This window comes from Equus asinus, chromosome 24 (assembly GCF_041296235.1).
Source record: "Equus asinus isolate D_3611 breed Donkey chromosome 24, EquAss-T2T_v2, whole genome shotgun sequence".
Classification (NCBI taxonomy): domain Eukaryota; kingdom Metazoa; phylum Chordata; class Mammalia; order Perissodactyla; family Equidae; genus Equus; species Equus asinus.
In genome coordinates this window covers 43,874,897-43,883,467 of record NC_091813.1, presented here as the reverse complement: position 1 = coordinate 43,883,467, position 8,571 = coordinate 43,874,897, and positions in this window count along the sequence as shown.

Below are 8,571 nucleotides of genomic sequence, written 5' to 3'. Positions count from 1 at the left end.
TTAAAAGGAACTAATTACATCTAAACAGATCAACACGAATAGATGTCAAAAATATAATATTGAGGGGCCAGCCTGGTAGTGTAGAGGTTAAGTTTGCATGCTCCACTTCAGCGGCCCGGGGTTCATGAGTTCAGATCTCAGGCATGGACCTACACACTGCTGATCAAGCCATGCTGTGGTGGCAGCCCACATACAAAATAGAGGAAGATGGGCACAGATGTTAGCTCAGTGACAATCTTCCTCAATCAAAAAGAGGAAGATTGGCACAGATGTTAGCTCAGGACCAATCTTCCTCACCAAAAAATATATATATTATATATAATATATATTATATATATAATATGCTAGAAAAAAGCAAGATCAAAATGATTCACACATTATGAAACCATTTTTGTAAATTGAAAACATGGATCATTGTATATTTTTATATTTATATGTATAAAATGTTCATTTACAGATATTTATACAAAAGCACAAAATAATTAGCTGGAAGAATACACACTTCGGAATTTTTTTTTTCAGGAAGATTAGCCCTGAGCCAACATCCGCTGTCAATCCTCCTCTTTTTGCTGAGGAAGATTGGCCCTGAGCTAACATCCGTGCCCATCTTCCTCTACTTTATATGTGGGACGCCTGCCACAGCATGGCTTGATAAGTGGTGTGTAAGTCTGGACCTGGGATCTGGACCAGCAAACCCTGGGCCCCCGAAGTGGAGCATGCGAACTTAACCACTATGCTACCCTGCTGCCCACTATATACACACTTTGGTAGCCAGCCCTTAAGATGGCCCCCAATGAATCCTGCCTCTTAGTCTTCATGCCCTTATATAATCTCCTCCCCTTGAGTGTGGCCTGGGCTTAGTGACTTGCTTGTAGTGAACAGAAGTGATGGGATGTCACTTCCAAGATTAGGTATATAAAACCATGACTTCCCTCTTATTGGCTTTGGCTCTTCTGGCTCTAAGGAAGCAAACTGCATGTTGTGAGCTGCTTTATAGAGAGGCCCATGCGGCAAGGAACTGAGCAGCCTCTAGCCAAGAGCCAGGAAGGAAGTGAAGCCCTCAGTCTGACAATCCTCAAGGAACTGGATCCTGCCAACAATCCTGGAGTGAACTTGGAGGCGGACTCTGCCCCGGTTGAACCTGGAGAGACTGCAGCCCCAGCCAACACCTTGATTGCAGGCTTGTGAGAGACCCTGAGCCAGAGGATCCAGCTAAACCACACGATTCCTGATCCACAGAAACCGTCAGATAATAAATGTTGTTGTTCTAAGCAACTAAGTTTTGGGATAATTTGTTATGCAGCAATAGATACTAATACACCAAATTAGGAGAGTTATAGCCTGGATTGGGGTGGAGTGGAAGGGAAGGGGATTAAAGAAAAGATGGGGAATTTTAAAAATTACTTTTATAAAAATGACTTTCAATAAACATGACAAAACGTTAATAATTTTAAAAATCTGGGTTGTGGGTATATGGGTGTTTGGTACATTATTATATGTGCTTTTCTGTATTTTCTTTGTTTCTCAAAACAGAATAAATTTCCAATCCCAGACTATGAGAAAAACCTAGGGCTGGGTTGCTATCTTCTAGTAGTCAGGATATGAGAAATACACCTTTTGTTTTCAACCTCCGTTCCACTAAGCTGTTGGAGCCTTTCTTGATATACCCTTTAAGTTATTATCATGTTTATTCTCTATAGAGCTAGTTGCAGGAGACAATAGAAAAGAGAGTGAGCTCATTTAAATTCTAAATTCAGCATCACCAGATTTCAGGAACGATGACTCTATACACAGAAGGAATTAAAAATGGAAGGGGAATTGATTTATATTTGAAAATTATTTCATGCTAAGTTGAAAATATAAATTACTCAAGCACAGGCCAAAGAGGTGTAATGAGGCAAGTGTAAGAATTACCCTACAATTCAGACAAAACTCCTGTCCCACGACAAAGCAGCATTGGCCCACTTACATTTTTGGTCCTTTCTTCTTTTGACTTTAAGATAAAACCAGTTTAAAAAAATGTTTATTTCACAAGGATATATTTTAAAAAAATGGTATATGATACAGTAACAACTTAAATTATTGAATATATCATTTTTATTTCATTTTGTCACCTACTCACTTCTCCTCATGCTTTCTGGTGATTTACTATAATTAATCATATATATTTAAATTGTTTGGGTCTATCGAAAAAGATATTGCTTGTGATAATTTAATAATTATGAAACTTCAAATGTTAGGCTTTAGTTTTAAGGCTCATTTCCACTTTTATTCCTTTTCTTTGGATTAGCCAGCCATTCTATGAGCGCCATCTTGAGTTCCTCTTATGGAAAATCCAGTAGCTCAGTGTTTCTTTCATTTCATAATGAATGGTACAATTAAGATTTAATTAGAAGCACACCAAGAAGGGAATTGAAAGCTACTCTGAACCTGTAAATGAAATGTTACACTTTTAAATTGCTCACATGTTGCCACCCACCCTCTCTAAAAAGCTGCCACATGTAAACTTAATTTGAGATGGAGCTTTTAAAATAACATGATTGCTTGTTACACTGAACCCCTTCCTAATCATGTGCTCACCAGAAAAGCTCATTTTATCTAAAGAAGAAAGACTCACAGATACTTCATGGAAGAAAAGGAGAATTTTCACTGCGTTTGCTTTACTAAGAACATCCTGTACAACTATTTCAGGGTGAGGAGCAGACCTTACACTCATTAATGCACATTCTACCTACTTCACCTCCCCCATTTTCATAACCTTTCAAAGAAGCACATTTGGGAAGTGATTTACCCATCCCACATGAATCAATTTTGAATGAATATGTAGCTTTACATTTAAAACAATGATTTAAAAAACTAATACTTCCTATTAGAATTAGTGTCTTCATTATTGCTTCTAATCCCATTAACTTTTTTTCAAACTTAGATATATGATTTCCAAAACTGAAGTAGAGGGTACATTTAAAGATGATGTTGCCATTTGACTGTGATTATTTACTTTTCTGAAAGGTAGAATGGAATAGCCATTTAGTGCAGAGCTTTGAGCCTTGGTGAGCTGAGAGAGAAGAGTTCAAGGCTACTGAAAATGACCTACTGACATGTCTTGGATATAGGAAGAGGAGTGGCTTTGCTCCAAAGTGGATTTTAGGCAACTATGTGTACTAGGGCTTGAGAGCCTAGGGCTTAAAAGATTTCTGACGGCTTGGACTACAAATAGAGAATTAGTATCTTAGAAACCTTTCCTATCCACCTTATTCTTTACATCTGGGTCCAGAGGGCCTAATCAGGGATGAAGCAGAGAAATAAGCAAGTACCTGTGATCATTATGGAGATGAGGACTTGAATGAAATCCAAAACATCCAAGGCCTTGACATTCACAGGATGATCCAGAATTCATGTTCTAAAGGCAGAGAGTATTTCTGTAAATGACTTATCACTCGCTGGTCCCTGTCATTAAGGCAATATATTATCCTAATCAATACATCCAATAAGGGGGTAGATGATATTTTAATATATTTTAAGAGGAAAGTGGAAGGATTTTCCAGAGGTCATTCTTTTAAAGAGATGACTAATTATCATGGAATAACAGGCTTGCTTCTCTGCCTTGATATAAATCTATTCTAAAACAGAGAAATGTGCTGTTTTAGGTAGCTTTGTGTTAGGTAAGTTTATGATTTCCTTTAGAATTTATGAAATAGTGGAAATAGTTTATGATCCCTAGATGTCTAGGGATCTCAGGCTGGAACCCATTGGTTTACAGAATGGAAACAACTGAGTCACCACTTGTCCATTATGGTCTTTTCAAGCGCACGATAATTGAGTCGAATCTCTGCAAAGCTGATCTGGATAATTAACATACATTTAAATTTGAAGATGGTTCAAAATCTAGGAATAAATTTGCCACAGTAAATTAAATCTCTTTGTAAAATAAGAATGGCCCAAATAATGAGCTGTATCTTAAAAAACCATACTTAAGGTATAAATGGAAGGGAGCCCCGAAAGGCCCAATTGCCTGAAAATTCCTCCCTTTACCCAACCTACTGTAATACCATCCACTTCCTTCCCCCCAGCTCAGACTCCAGCAGGCTACTGTTTGAGATCAATTTTCCATTAGGAGGAAAGAGAAGGGTCCTGCAGTGGACACCTGTTAAGTTTGCCATCTAGATTCCCTTCTCTGCAAACTTCTCCCTTTCTCTCTCATCCACAAGGTTACAGGATAGCCTCTGAGCAGCCATGGTTATAAATTATGACCCCTTACTCTCGTCCTGTCTACATTTTGGGCTGAACAGAGACTCAGTCTTGGAAAATTTGGAATTGGGAGCAAGAAATCTCGTCTTTGTCTAGGGTGAAATCTTTAATGCAGGCGATATAAAAAATGGAGTTTGTGCAGCCATATTTTCTACCATTAAGATTGAGTAGTAAAGAGAGACATAGAGTGGAACAAAGAGAGGGTTTCTGGTACATAGTTTCAGTCCCATCCTGAAACGTGACCTTGGTTTCATCCTTATATTTTCCATTTTTTACTTAAGTTAACTTGAGTTGTTTCTTGAAACCAAAAGAGACCCAACAGATAGACTGTCTTTTTTTTTTTTTTTTTTTTTTTTGCGGAAGATTAACCTTGAGCTAATATCTGCTGCCAATCCTCCTGTTTTTGCTGAAGAAGATTGGCCCTGAGCTAACATCCGTGCCCATCTTCCTCTACTTTATATGGGGGATGCCTGCCACAGCATGGCTTGATGAGCAGTGGGTAGGTCCACACCCAGGATCCCAACCCGTGAACCCCAGGCTGTGGAAGTGGAGTGCACAAACTTAACTGCTATGCCACCGGGCCAGCCCCCGGGTAGACTGTCTTGATGGAAGACTACTGGCAAGTCCTACAGTCACATTATTGCCTCTATCAGATCAGCCAGTAGTTATTCTCAAATGTACAGAGAATTCAGTCTCTGAAGATCTAGGAATATAGTCAAGGTTTCCCAGGAGAGTCAAAATGAGATCTTGGTCCACATCTGACAAGTCTAAGACTTATATGTATACGTAAATGTGTATATATATTTCTGTGCAGTAAAACCAAGTAATTAGTTCAAATAGCTGTCATAGTCTTTAAAATGTTAATAGACTAATAAAGGGAACAGATAGGCAACTATCTCCCCCGTGATACTTGGAGCAGAAGAATAGTTTTTTTGGTGGGTAATTTCTTTCTCTAATTTTTGGGAGAAAAAAATGACCCTGTCCATAGTTTTATCATTCAAATACAGAAAGCATAGCTCTCTATTCTTCATAAAAAACCGGGGTGGACGCAGCTGGAAAGAACCAGATAATTAAAATATCACTCAGAACAGGAGAGATTAAATGACTTTACTTGAATAGAGCAATTGGGCAGGATTAGAATTGGAAGGAAAATAAGATAGTTTACAACAGAAGAAAAGCAAACAATTTAACATTGGCTCAGGTCTTCAAGTAAGCATAGTAGAAGGATAATAACAAGTAGCACTTGCTCCAAATGTTGCCATAGGTGAAATGAAGAACATCCACTTCTCTGAGACATGGATGTTCATACACTTTACCTCGTTAGTAACATTTGCTTCCTTGTGCTTCTGTTGTCATGTCACAGTGAATATGATTCACTTACAGAGAATATTTAAAATTTGATATTAAAAAAGGCATACTATATAGAAATAACATCTTCTTGATTTCTCTAGCAATCTGTATATCCCAAGAAATTAAATGGATAAGAAACAATAAATAATGAAACACACTCTTTATGTATCAAGAGATATGTAAAATCTGCATCTGGTTATTAATAAGCATTGAACAATGAACAAGATTTTTTTAATAGTGCAATCAATTTTCTATTTATAATTAAGGTATTTGCATTAGTCAGGGTTCTCCAGAGAAACACAACCAATAGGATATAAATATACCACACACATATATATAAAGAGAGATATTTATTATAAGGAATTGTCTCATGGAGGCTGAGAAGTCCCAGGAGCTGCAGTCGGCAAACCAGGGACCTAGGAGAGCTGATGTGTAGTTACGGTCTGAATCTGAAGACCTGAGAACCTGGAGAGCCAATGGTGTAAGTTCTAGTCTGAAAGCTGGCAGCCTTAAGATTCAAGAAGAGTTGATGTTTCAGTTCAAGTCTCAAGGCAGGAAAAAGATCAACGTCGCAGCTCAAAGCAGTCAGGCTGGAGGAATTCCTTCTTACTTAGCCTTTTTGTTCTATTGAGGTCCTGAATGATTGGACGAGGTCCACCTACATTATGGAGGGCAATCTGCTTACTCAGTGTACTCATTCAAATGTTAGCTTATCCAGAAACACCCTCATAGATACAAGCAGAATAATGTTTGACCAAATGTTAGGCACCCCATGGCCAAGTCAAGTTGATATATAAAATTAACCATCGCAAGTTCACCCCTTGGCAACTTGGAATCCATATATATCTCCTTAAACCAAACTTAATCTCTAAATAAAGAGAATAACAAGGTTATAATTATACCTAACATGATACAACTGTCCTGTATACAACCAAAAACACACCAACCCCTTCCCCAGAAGAGGAGGTATGTCCTTGAGTGATGTTTACTCTTCTCCTTGATATTCCATAACTTAAATTCTATGATGTAAAACTAACAATACTTAAATAGTATGACATAAAGTCAATATATCTTATATGATAAAGGAATAAGAGAGGGAAGAAAATGAAAATATTTGAGAGGGAGAGATATATATACATACACAAACATTCATAACAAAATAAGGAGGAATACTCATGACAATTATAGTCCTCATTTCTATAGCTAGTCACATGGCCATAGCTGGTATTTATAACTACCTTCTTCCACTACCCATTCTGTATTCCCTTTGCCTTCAGCAAGCACCTCAGCTGCTCATGGTTCTTTACTTGGTGGGGTGATCCAAATCTTCATTCCTGAAGGGTCTAGGCCATCAGTAGTCCTGCCTAGACTCGGTTGTTGTAGTTTTCCATTGGCCTTAATCACAGGGCATAGTAATATGAAAGGATCTCCCGTATTCCAGACATACTCTTCCTTCTCTCCATTGTGATGCAGGAGTCCAATGTCCGCTTGATAGTCAGGATCAATTACCCCAGCTAAAACTGTAACTCCGTTCTTTGCCTGTTGATTCAGATGCATGAGGAGCCCAAAGTGGCTGGGGAGGCAGTGTTAGCTTCCAGTTCAATGGAATCATTGTTGTGTCTCCTAGTGGAAGCCTTCTTCCATCTGCAACTAAGACCTCTAGGCCAGCAGAACACAAGGTTACAGGAACAGGAAGCAAAAATTTTGCTAGTGGGTCACTAGGGGTAATAGTGAGCAGTGCCATTCTCATTTCCATTCCTTCATTCCTGGACCTGTGATTTCCGGCTATAGAAGAATTTTGGTATATAATATGGTATATATTATATATATATATATAAAATATGGTATATATATATATAGTTATGCTATATAATTATGGTATAGACTATATACATACACCTACCATATATTAGGTATCCAATTAACAACCAGATTTTCCTGTTATATTAGGAAATAGATTCAGTAATCAGAATTTGGTTGCTGATAATATACAAATACTGAAGCACACATATTTATGTATATCTCTATTCATATATTTATTGAGCAAATATTTATTTAAATATATATTGATAAAAACTCGAAGTTCTAGTAAGATTCATCTATTTGAAATACATATTTACAACCAGATGGTCTGTCAGATAAATGTGAATAAACTTCACTGTTTTAAAAATGCCTCCTAACACAAAGACTATAGAATATTCTATTTGGGGGTGGGAGATTTGGAAATGAGATTGGCCACCAGAGTGAATACATGAGACTCTTTGCAAAGTGCCATGAATGAACATGATTTTCATGTTCCATGTGTCCAGATCATTCTAGTCAGGCATGCAAAGTTTATGGGCATTAGGAGTTAACTTACCGCATTTTTTGCCAATTAAAGAAATAGGAAAATAAAAGCATAAGTTTCCACTGATGTATCAATGGAAAAGGCATTTAAAGCATGTTACATTTGCATTACATAAATTCAATGTAACAAATCTACTGAGTACCTACTAAGGCCAAGTACTTCTGAGTACACAAATATAAATAGGACACAGTTGACATTTTCTATGAGATTATCATTTCCTAGGTGGGGGCCATAAGAGACACATTCTAATCACTTTAATAAAGAGTGAGGTAAAACAGAGGAAACGGTCATTTAAGCCAGAAAATTGAATACATGATTAGATCTGCTCCTTCCTGAAATCCCACCAAAATGATTTTTTAAATGACACGCAAAGACATAGAGAACGGGAAGGGAGAAAACGAAATAAGAATATCGGAAGCTGGAAAGCAGACGGACTAATGACAACTGACCTAGCAGAACCAGGAAAGCTGAAACCTAAACCGATAGTGAAAAAAAGCCAGTGAATTACATTATAGGATTCTCAAATAACCCAGGAAATGGGAGACCTCAGGTACCTCTGAAAACGTAGGTGACGGAAGAGCTAAAACTAGGATGACTGTTTGAAAGTCTGTTTACAATACCCTTTC